This window comes from Neophocaena asiaeorientalis, unplaced genomic scaffold (genome assembly GCF_003031525.2).
Source record: "Neophocaena asiaeorientalis asiaeorientalis breed wild unplaced genomic scaffold, Neophocaena_asiaeorientalis_V1.1 scaffold737, whole genome shotgun sequence".
Taxonomy (NCBI): Eukaryota; Metazoa; Chordata; class Mammalia; order Artiodactyla; family Phocoenidae; genus Neophocaena; species Neophocaena asiaeorientalis.
In genome coordinates this window covers 1,074,241-1,085,214 of record NW_020175012.1, presented here as the reverse complement: position 1 = coordinate 1,085,214, position 10,974 = coordinate 1,074,241, and the positions used below count along the sequence as shown (strand labels likewise).

General features: G+C 50.8%; 1 long non-coding RNA gene across 1 annotated transcript in view; it reads left to right on the top strand.

Moving 5' to 3' along the window:
- The first annotated feature begins 806 nt into the window (after positions 1–806).
- The window catches only part of LOC112411054 (uncharacterized), a 30,295-nt gene continuing 20,127 nt past the window's right edge, over positions 807–10,974 (top strand). The window contains exon 1 of the long non-coding RNA XR_003005549.1: positions 807–879. This is a non-coding gene — a long non-coding RNA (uncharacterized LOC112411054). The remainder of the gene's footprint in view (positions 880–10,974) is intronic.

The window sequence follows — 10,974 nt, the reverse complement described above, 5'->3', positions numbered from 1 at the left end:
TTTCGATTCTCATAAACTTGGACCACCTACTCACATGGGGAAACTCTGGATTGCATGGTTACCATGACTACAAGTCTTCCCTCAATCCTCATAGGCATCATCCTTGCCTCTTAGAACCCTCCAGCCAGGATTCTTCCAGTCCCAAGAAAGGATGCCAAAAGGTCATCTTGACCTTGCCCCTGTCTCTAGGCAGGATTTCAGGGACATGACTGGGTCAGGAATGAATTGAGGTTCATTCCTATGTTTGTCCTCCCCCACCGGCTCTCCTCTTTTCACTTTCCTGGACTGCCCATGGAAAAACACCTTTTTTTTTTTTCCCAAGAAAAAGGAGGAAGCTCAAATTAAAAATGAAAGAATCCAAAATAACCCTCAGTTCTTAACTCACGTCAATTTGACTGTTTCTTCCACCACCCACACTTCGGCTTCGACCAGACACCCACCTAAAAGTGCTTATACGGAACATATTGGCAGCTGTTACTAACCCAAGAAATGTCTTGGCTCTCAGAGCAGCTTTGTTACCATCCTTCCCTTGGGCCTTTGTGTGTCCCAGGCTTTTTCCATTCTAAGGAGGATCCTGGTCCCCTCAGAAGGGCCCTTGGCTGCTGCAATCTTGCACCTTCACCTCCTGAGCACAATGATGGAAAAGAATGTCCCGTCTCCCACACCCAGCACCATGCTATTTAATACAAGACTCTGTTCATTGGACTGTGTGATCTCAGGGATGGTTATTTATTAATAGATTATTCAGAGCCTTGGACGGGATCATCATTACTACCAGAGGACTTGAGAGAGGACGAGGAATAGATGGGCATTGCTGAGTGTCAGAGGAGGGGTCTGTTTGAATTCCAGGCACACCCCACCTTGATAACGGTGGAGAAGGTAAGCCATCATGGTCTTGGAGGGAGGTGGTCTCCATCAATATTAAAGCAAGCTCTCAGTGAGGGGGGCCCGCCCAACCCCACGGAGAAGCAGGTGTCTCCTTAAGTTCGTGGACATCCCAGGAGCCTTGAGAGGTGTGGCACCTGAGACCTGAATGCGTCAGGTCCACGGTCCTGAGAAGCTGGTGTTCTTGGCCAGGTGAGGAAGGGCAAGTTCTGGGGAAAAGCAGGCTTGTCACAGCTACAACACTGTCCCCATCTGACTGGGTCCTGGCATGGCTTCATCATCAGAGTCATTTAGTCCGTTCTCCTGCCTCCAGGCCCATCGACCAATAAAATAGCTAGTTTCCCTCAACTAGCTTTTTTCAGCCAAGCTAGTTGAGGGAAACCAGCTAGTCGGGGAGAGCTGGTTGGCGCTCCTCCTTCTAGAGTTTTCGGGAGGAGATGATGCAGTCATGCACGACAACGCTGGCAGCCCCACTCCTGAAATCCTCCCCAAAGCGCCTCGTGAGGCAGATTTAGCCAGAAGAACCAGATGCTCAGAGCGCTCTGAGCAGACAGGTGGGGGCGGCGACGCCCAGTGAGGGGCCTCAGGCTGACTCCCCCTCCCCGCTGGGGTGCTCCCTGGCTCTGCTTCCATGACGTCCCTCAGAGGAGACTAAAGCCAATACTCAAGCCACTGTCGGTGAGGCCCCTGAGCCCAGGCACGTCCTTGAAAATCTCATTCAGGCTCCAAGGTGAGGAGGCCAAGCATGGAGGTTCTGCAGACCTGGCCCAGCCTGCTGGACAGCAGACCTCACACTCTTCGCGCTGCCGCTGGCACGGGGCCACTGGTCGGTGCTGTTGTATCAGTGGGGCCAGACTAGACAGCCAAAGCTGAGGGGGCATCAGGAGAGGCACTTGGGCAGATCCAGGTAAAGAGACTCCAGGTCTGCAATAGGGGGTGGACCCCAGGGGCACGGGCTGTGGGGCTAAGGCTCCAAGTCAGAACTTCGGCAACCAAGATGCCTGCACGTTCCCTGCTGGCTTTCAGAGCCTAGGCGTGAGGCTGGGATGCAGGTGAAATCAAAAGCCTTCAGCCAAGGAAGGAGAAGGGGGCCCTGGGGGAGGGGCAAGGAGCCACACCAGCCATTTCTGCTGAGTTTTTCTGCTGCCTGGGCACCGGTGCCCAGGCAGCAGAAAAATTCAGACAGACTAAGACGGGATTGAGGAATGAACTGGGTTATAGTTTGTTAGTGGATCATTCTCTCTAGCTTTGCTTTGCTGGGAAATGTGTTTAATTTTTAATTTTATAAGTAAAACATGAATACGTCCTTGTAAAAATTCAAAGAATACAAGTGAAGCAAAAGTCCTCGTTATCTAGCTCCATCTTCCCCTCCAATCCCTCTCCCCTCCTGGAAGGAAATCATTTATCATCAGTTTGGTGTTTAAATAGATGGGTGGGTAGGCAGGTAGACAGGTAGATAGTAGATAGATGGATGATAGATAGCTAGACAGATAGATGATAGATAGATAGATAGATAAATAGAGAGAGAGAGAGACAGATAGATAGACAGGTATTTATATGGTTTGCCTTTTCCACTTGACAACATTTCTTGGTGTGATTTCCATGCCAGTGTGGAAAGATCCACTCCATTCGATTGTTACAATAGTTTCATTGTAAACTATAACGGATATTCATTTTGTTGTTTTTTTATTACTTATGATAAGTATCCTTTTCATGGCTTTGACAGATTTAAAAATGGGCTTAGGAGTGACTGATGGAGACAGGAGTCCCTTGGGATCCTTGGGGGAGACTGCAGTGTGGAGAAACTGAGCTGTGATCGAAGCCGGGCCATGAAACAGCCTCCAAATGAGTCCTGTGCCTCAGCCAGCTTCCAGAGCAGCTGCTTCCAGTGGGTTCTGGGGTGGCTCCCCACCCTGGAGCCTCTGATGCCCTGTGTCTCATGGGCTTGGGTCCCTTGCTGTTCCCCAGGGCCACCTTGAGGCCCAGACTGCAGCTGGGTACAAGAGGCCGCACTGCACCACAAATGTCTTGCAGGAAACGCGAACTCTGCGTCCCAGCCTGTTCCAGGCAGGTCAGAGTCAAAGCCGGATGCTGGAGGAAGAGCCCAGATCATTCTCTCACTGCACCGATTTTCAGAAGATGCTCTCTCTCTCTCTCGCACAGAATCATAAACAGTATTCCTGCAGCAGGCCCAGCCAAGGGGCAGGTGCTATTTTGAGCTGTTTTCAGTAATTGGTTAATGCGGGGACGAGTGGGAGGCAGGCACAAGGGCCTTTCTGGATGCGGGGCTGACGTCATGGGTGAGTTTACAGAGACGTGGTTTCCTGTGTGGCTTTGGAAACAGTTTCTCCCCCGATCATGTGTCACTGGGACAGATGGAGAGGAGGTGACTCCTTTGTTCTCAAACCTTTCATGCAGCCCCAGGCCACCGTGGGCTTTGGTCTTGGTGTGTCGTTTTAGTCAGGAGTCAGGTGAAAGTCACAGCAACCTGCTGGGGGCCCCGAGATGAGCATGAAGGGTGGGGGTCTTCTTGCTTGTGTTCTGTGAAAAGAAATCCGCTGCGATCCCTCGTCTTTCTCCTGCTCCTCCATCTACTTGCTTATTGACGGAGCTCTTTCTGTGGCTAAGACCGCAGGCAAGATACTCTCCATGCTGATGGCTGGGCTTGCAGGGGAGTCACAGTACCTGGTAAGAGCAAGGGCTGTAAAGCTGGGCATTGACTGAGTTCACACCCTGCCTGGTGTTCTTGATACCTAACATCTCTGTGCCTTGATTTTCCTGTCTGAAAAATGGGCATAATTATTAACTTTACCTTCCCCCCAGCCCCCGCCCCCATCCCCTGGGCTACAGTCAAGACTCAGTGAGACGAAGCAAATAGACCACTCAGCACGGTGCCAGGCACACGGCAGATGCACAAGGGCTGGCAGCCATCGTTACTGTTTATCACATTATGTTATAATGTTCTCTTTAGCTTTCTGTTTCTTCCACCAGACTGTGAGCTCTTTCCAGGGATCAGAACCATCTTTTTCCTCGTCTCCTCGGTTCAGGTCCTCAAAATAGGTTTCATGAAAGGAAGTGTGGTAAGTGAAAAACGGCCATGCCTCTTTACAATTCCTCCCATCAGGTGGTGAAGTCTATTTCCCCTGCCCGGTGGAGCTGGCCATGCGACTTGCTTTGACCGATAGAACGCAGCAGAAGGGATGCCACCTGACTGTCAAGCCCAGTCCTTGCAGCTTCTACTCTTTGGCTCTTAGCTGCCCTGTGGCTACCATACAAGGAAGTCCAGGCCAGCCTCCTTGAGGCTGAGAGACACGTAGAGACAGAGGTCAGGTGACCCCACCCAACCCAGCCATCCCACTACACTTCCAGGCTTATAAGTGAGGCACCTGGAAGAAGCCGGCCCCCAGGCATCCCTCCAATGGCAGCCACGAAGGTGAGACCTGCCCAGATTGCGGCATCATGAGAAGATAGATGGTTGCTATTTTAAGCCACCAAGTTTTGGGTTGGTTTTTTTATGCAGCCGTAGATAGATGATACAGGAAGCTTGGGGAAAAGTCATCTTAGAGTTTATAAGAGATAAAAGAGGAAAACTGAGCATGGTCCAAGTAGACTAGAATTTCAGAAGGCAGAATTGTTCAGGTTTAGAGAAAACAATTATAATTCCGTGGGCAGAGGCTCTGAAAGGGAAGATGGCTCAGGAGGGCTGAGAGGCTCTCGAACGCTGAGTTCTGATGCCATAAGCACAAATGAAGCTGACGGGGAATCACGGGTGAGCTCTGCGGTGAGCTCAGATTTGTAAAGGGGCGCATCCCTAAACTGGGGTGGGAGGTTCACATCACAGGCAAACACGAACACGACACAGGCCCACATGAAGGGTACCAGTGGCATTACAGTCCATGGCGAGTTGGGAACGCCAGGAACGGTGGGTACATTAAAGAATTTTGAAGCAAGAACAAGAGGGTGAGCTCCATTCTTTACAGAGGATGATATAATGCTGAGAGAGGCCCAAGCATCATTCCCACTTTGCTTGTCTCCTATCAAGGAAAACTTTCCCAAATCTGGAGAAAGAAAAATATAGCTGAAAGAACTGAAACCCAAATAGGATGAGGCAGTAGTGAAAGCACGCTCACTGTTATGTGTTTGGGATTTTTATTCCCAGGCCAGGGCGCACTGCATTTCATCCCAACGCTCAGGAAGAGCTTTGAGCAGGACGGTGGGCATATTGTTGCCAGGCATCTCCGGGTGGTTGATTCACCTGCGTCGGAATCCACCAGGACACGCTTGTCCAGAGCAGATTCCCCCACTGCCTTCGCGCACCCAGCTTGAATCACCGGTCTCTGAGGGTGGGGACTGAGAACATATATTTATTTAGCCAAGACATGTGTGCCCCTCACTGGCACTGTTCTGAACAGTTGGCACATATCCCTCCTTTTTTTTCTTCTTTTTTGCGGTATGCTTGCAGTATGCGGGCCTCTCCCTGTTGTGGTCTCTCCCGTTGCGGAGCACAAGCTCCGGACGCGCAGGCTCAGCGGCCATGGCTCACGGGCCCAGCCGCTCCACGGCACGTGGGATCTTCCCGGACCGGGGCACGAACCCGTGTCCCCCGCATCGGCAGGCGGACTCTCAACCACTGTGCCACCAGGGAAGCCCCATACCCTTCCTTTAATCTTCATAACAATTCCTCATGGGAGATCCTACTGCTACCTCTATTTTAGAGATAAGAAAACTGAGGCCCAGAGAGATTGAGTGAGGGTACGTGGTAGGTAGAGCCTGAACTTGAGCATGGGCCCTGAACCCATGCTCTTAACCACTAGGCTATACAGCCACTTGTAGACTTTCAACAAGCTCCACAGGTAGCCCCCTGCATGCTTGTATCTGTAAACTCTGCTCTGATGAATCCCAGGGAATGGAAGAGGTAAATGGTGTCTCCAGCTTCAAAAATGGGGAAAAAATAAGATCCCAGAGACTGTGGTCCTTGGTCAGGCTCTAACGTTGCTTCTTAAATAGATGGTTTGTGGACACTTAGGGAGATGGTGAATGCCAGGAACCAACGTGGATTCACCAAACATAAGCCGAGCCAAAATGATCACATTTCTTTATTGAGAGCATGGCTGGACTAAAGGACCAGAAATGGAACGAACATTTCCCAACACCCATTCCACCCCCAGAGGACTGGTTCAGTTGGAGGCAGGCTAAAGAGAACTGAGCCAATGAGACATGAAGTCAGACTTCCTTGGAGCTTTGGAAAAAAGAGAATCCAGTCTCTCTCTGGATGGAAATAAAGAAGTTTGTTGCCCCAATTACTCCGACAGCCACCTTCTGAGCATGAGGGGGACCAGACTTAAGGAGCTAATAATGCTATGGGCGGTAGATGAGACAGCTAGAATCTAAGCCTCAGAGGACATCATCGAGCTACAGAACCAACCAACCCTGCAGGTGCATCTGTCTCTGAGCTTCTTATTACATGAGCCCATCAGTTTCCTTACTGTTTAAACCAGTTTGATTTAGGGTTTCTGTAACCTGCAGGGGGAAAATAATCCAACTGATATAAAGGGAATGCCTTACATATTATGCGCTCCCATTTCAGAAAGTTATTTGACCACATTTGTTTTCATCCTTATGGGCAAAATGGAGAAATGAGGGCTAACTATTATCATCAAGAAGATTCACTACCGGTGGATCAAAAGTTGGTCAGAAACCAGATAGTATAAGCCAGGTGGTACTTTTAAGGCAGCTATGTGCATACTCAGAAAGGTTGGATAGCTGGGCTTTGAAAAAGAGCCACAGGCCAGCAGGATTCAATCTTCTGGGATTCACTGGGACATTGCCTGAAATGCCCCATTTGTGTCTGCGTATTCCTAAGCTTGGTGCAAGTCTCAAACTCCAGCTAAGATACTGATGTTTCCAGCCCTGATGCCTCCACCTGGTACCCTTGCCTCCTGGACTGCTGTGATATTTACCGACTGGCATTTCTCCCTTGACCTTATCCTTATCTCCTGGGTTGGAAATGACCTTTGCCCTCTACTTTTTCCAAAGTGACCCCTAGCATATCTCTAGTTTCAGTCCAAATGTGCAGTTGTGGGTGGCATTTGACATTGGAACCAGAGTAATGCTTCGTATGTCAGTGTCACCGGATAAGTGGTCTCTGGTGGGTGATGCAAAACTCAGCCTTCGAATCTTGGCCTGGCTTGGATCAACTACTTGGCACAGAAAGTCAGCTTACCCAATTTGCAGACACCTCAAAGCTGCAAGGCCAGCTAAAGTCCTGGCTGACAAACTATGCTTCACAATGATCTTAAAAGTAGCTGGAACGATAAGCTAGAAACATATTCTTTAATCTCAACTGCAAAAACACCTTACAGTAGTTGATGTAAGAAAAAAATAAGCTACCTAACTGAAATGAAATAAAGCTCCACAGTTTCTTTAAAACAGTGATGTAGGGGCTTCCCTGGTGGCGCAGTGGTTGAGAGTCCGCCTGCCGATGCAGGGGATGCGGGTTCATGCCCCAATCCGGGAAGATCGCACATGCCGCAGAGCGGCTGGGCCCGTGAGCCATGGCCGCTGAGCCTGCGCGTCTGGAGCCTGTGCTCCGCAATGGGAGAGGCCACAACAGTGAGAGGCCTGCGTACCGCAAAAAAAAAAAAACAGTGATGTAATGTCACTGACCAAAAGGCCAATGGCATCTAAACAAAGCTCACTTGACGCACAGTGTCCAAACCGTGGAGGTGATATCCCACTGAGAATGGAATTTTGTTTGTGGGGGGGCCTGTATTTGAACAAGGGCATCCAGAGGGCATCAAGGGAAAGGGACAGCATGGGAAGGAGAAGGGAAGGGCCCGGGGGACAGGAAGAAGCCTCTGCAACATTCCAGAGCCCGGATCAGGGATCAGTCCATGGAAGTTACAGGAAAGCAGAGTTCGGTTGATTCCGAGGAAGAATTTTCTATACAGTAGAATTTAGGGCAAGTTCATATGACCGAAGGGCTGTGGAGTCAGTCCCAGGTTCAAATCCCAGCTCTGCCACACACTGGATGTATCGCTGTGGGCAAGTCAGCTTTTCTGAGACTCAGTTTAAGCTTCCATTAAATGGAGATCTCTCACTGGGTTACCTGAGCTGGTCCAGGGAAGTGCTTAGCACGGCAGCAGGCACAGAGTCTGCACTTAATAAATTATAGTTCTTTTTATTATTAATAACAACAATTAGATGGGGTTCCAAGCAGGGCAATAGGTCCTCCATCACCATGGCATCAAGCAGAGGCTATATGTCAACACGCTGGGAATTTTTATGCTCTGGGTTGGAGGTTGAAATTGTTGATTTCTAAGTCCCCTTAGACTTCTAATTCCCTGATGTTAAGTCATTAAAAGAGCCCAGGCTTCTGGTCAGGTCAGGGACAGTCATCTATTACTGGGATTGAAATTCCCCGCTGGCTCGAGGGCCCAGAAGTTTCACCGTGTGAATTACTGTTCAAATCCATCACGTGGGTGCCTGTGCACACCTGTGCTGGTCCACAGATATGCGGGACTCTATGCATATCTGTGCATTTGGACACATGGGGATGGCTGTGTGCCTGTGCCTGCATCGAACCGTGCCCCCCGTCAGAAGACACCCAACTCTCATGTGTGAGAACACTGCATTTGATGGCACGATAAGAAGTAGATTCTGCCGTGACCCAGGTCCACGTTCATCTCAGCTCCTCGCCCAAATCTGCTCACCAGAGACATGACCCATTGTTGATCCTGGGATGTTTGTACTTGGAGGGGAAGTTGATTCTTTCCAACTGCTGAGGGTCAGGCTTGCGGGCTGGGACTTGATAGCTTGTGCTTAGGACTCCACCCTGGGCTGGCCTTTCCAAAATCATGCTCTGAGTACCTGGAATTTGGCTTTAGCCCCATTGATTGATTCCCTTTTTAGACTTTTTGTCCCCTTTAAGAGGCTTTTTCTGATCCACCTGAGGCCAACTAGTTACATCAGCTCCCCCCTCCTAGAGGAGAAGCCAATCCATTGACAGACAAATCAGTCCTGGACAGTTAGTACCTAAAGGGGCACAGATTTACCCATGGGGCGCACTCACTCATCCCCGGTGCACCAGTGTGTGTCAGGACAGTGTCTACCACTAACACGAGGGCTTTTCAACTCAGCAGAAAATTCGCGGCAGACAACCCAGTAAGTATAAAAAATGTGACAGTCCCCGTGCAGAGGCTGGCGTGGGGAATAGGGAGGGCGTGGGCAAGCCCATCGCTCCTAGGACCAGCCCCTAGCTGTGTTTCGGCCTCACTGAGGATGAACGTAGGAGTGCTGGCTCTGTGGCTGCTTGGATGTGGCAAAGCTATCTTGGGAAAGGAGGCATTCCTGGGATACTGTCCATCCTCCCATGTGGGTGACAGAAGCGCTGAATATTTTGCAGAAAGCTTCCCCTATCTTCTCTCAGGTGACATCTTATAACAGCAAGTTAGACAGCTGTCATTGGCTTGGGGAGGTCATGTGACCAGCCCATCACCAGGTAGGGTGTTCCAGAGCCAGGACTTCAAACCAGGTCCTCAAATTCCACACCCCATGCCCTTTCCAGCACATCTGCCGTCTCCTGGAAGCTGCCAGGAACAGGCTCTGACTGTGGCTGGTCCATCGCATGCTGTGACCTGTTGCTCCGTCACCCCTCCTGGGCTCACACGCGTGGCCGGGTGAGTGGACCCGTGGATGGTATTTCATTTGGTTCCATCTTGTGCTGGTTGGCACCATGCACTATCTCTGGGGAACCCCTTTAGCTCACCCTATTTCCTCACTCCCTGTCCTAGCTCCTAGCACAGCCAGGGCTCGTTCGGAATGCCATTTGGAGCAGCAGTGGCCCCTGGGCGGGCTGGCCGAGCAGCAGGGCAGCCGCTCCCCAGAGCAAGCCTGGTGACTGAGCCGACGTGGGCAGCACGGGAGGGCTTCCTCTGCTTCTGCATTATCTTCCCCACGTTGCCACAGGGTCCTTTGTAGACTGTCTCCTGAGTTATTCTCTATTTATTTTTGTTATTACTATTGATCCATCCTCTAAATAACAGGGACCCCAAAGCTCCATTGAAACCATTGATCACATCTATAATTCCTTTATTTGTAATATTGTCACTTCTGAGACTCTTTGGATGCCTTCCAATACCTTAGAGAGGTGGAGGAACTGGAAGACTATTTCTCCGAGGGAAACTGAGGCACAGACAGAACGGGAAGTTGGCCAAAGGCCATAGAGCAGAGCCAGCCCCTGCCTGCTGACACTTGCTCCTCGCCCAGCTCCTGATGTCACATCTCCCCCTCCTGCTATGAGATGCTCCGGGATCGGTTGAGATTCTCGGCTCAGCTGAAGACTCCCCAGTGCCCCACGAAGGCAGAGTGAAGGCCTCTGCATCTGCCTCCCAAAGGCCCTGGCAGCCCTCGGCCCTGCTTCTTCCCACCTTTGTGCTCCAGCCTCAAGGGGATGCAGTGAAGAGCTTTCCCACTCTCCTGCATCCCAGCGCCCCCAGGTATTGAGATCTGCTTTGTGAAAGCCGAAGGAATCTTTTTTGTAAATGGGGTGGGGGAGGGCTGGGGGTGGATGTAATACCACAGATGCTTTGCCTTTTCCATTCTGAGAATATTGGCAGGAGAAGGTGGCATGTGGGTACCCGGCTTTCCTTATATGCACAGAACAGCGTGTCTTCCGGTGGGGTCACAGTAACCTCTCTCGGCGGCCAGTGGGGAGCGGTTGTCTGTTCTCAGGGTCCCAGGCTGGCAGCAGGGGCACCATTCGCACCCTTCTGTGGTGGATTAGAGGCTGATGGTGAATGTGGGCAGTGTTCACGCTGGTTACTCAGCTCGGGAAGTGTTCATAGTAGTAGCGTCCAAGACGGCCTCTACAGGGGACGCCCACCACTGAGAACATGCCTCCTCGTAACCATACCACCTTGCTCTTCCTCTGCCCTGTTTGTTTGGGCTTTAGGGGTACTTTGCCCTTTCCCAGCGGCCACACCCTTGACCGTGCCCTTTCAACTTCATGGGGAGGCGGCGACCTCACCTGTTGACAGAAACGAGCATCAGTCTAGGCTCAGTTTCCAATCTTCCAAGCTCATAAAACTT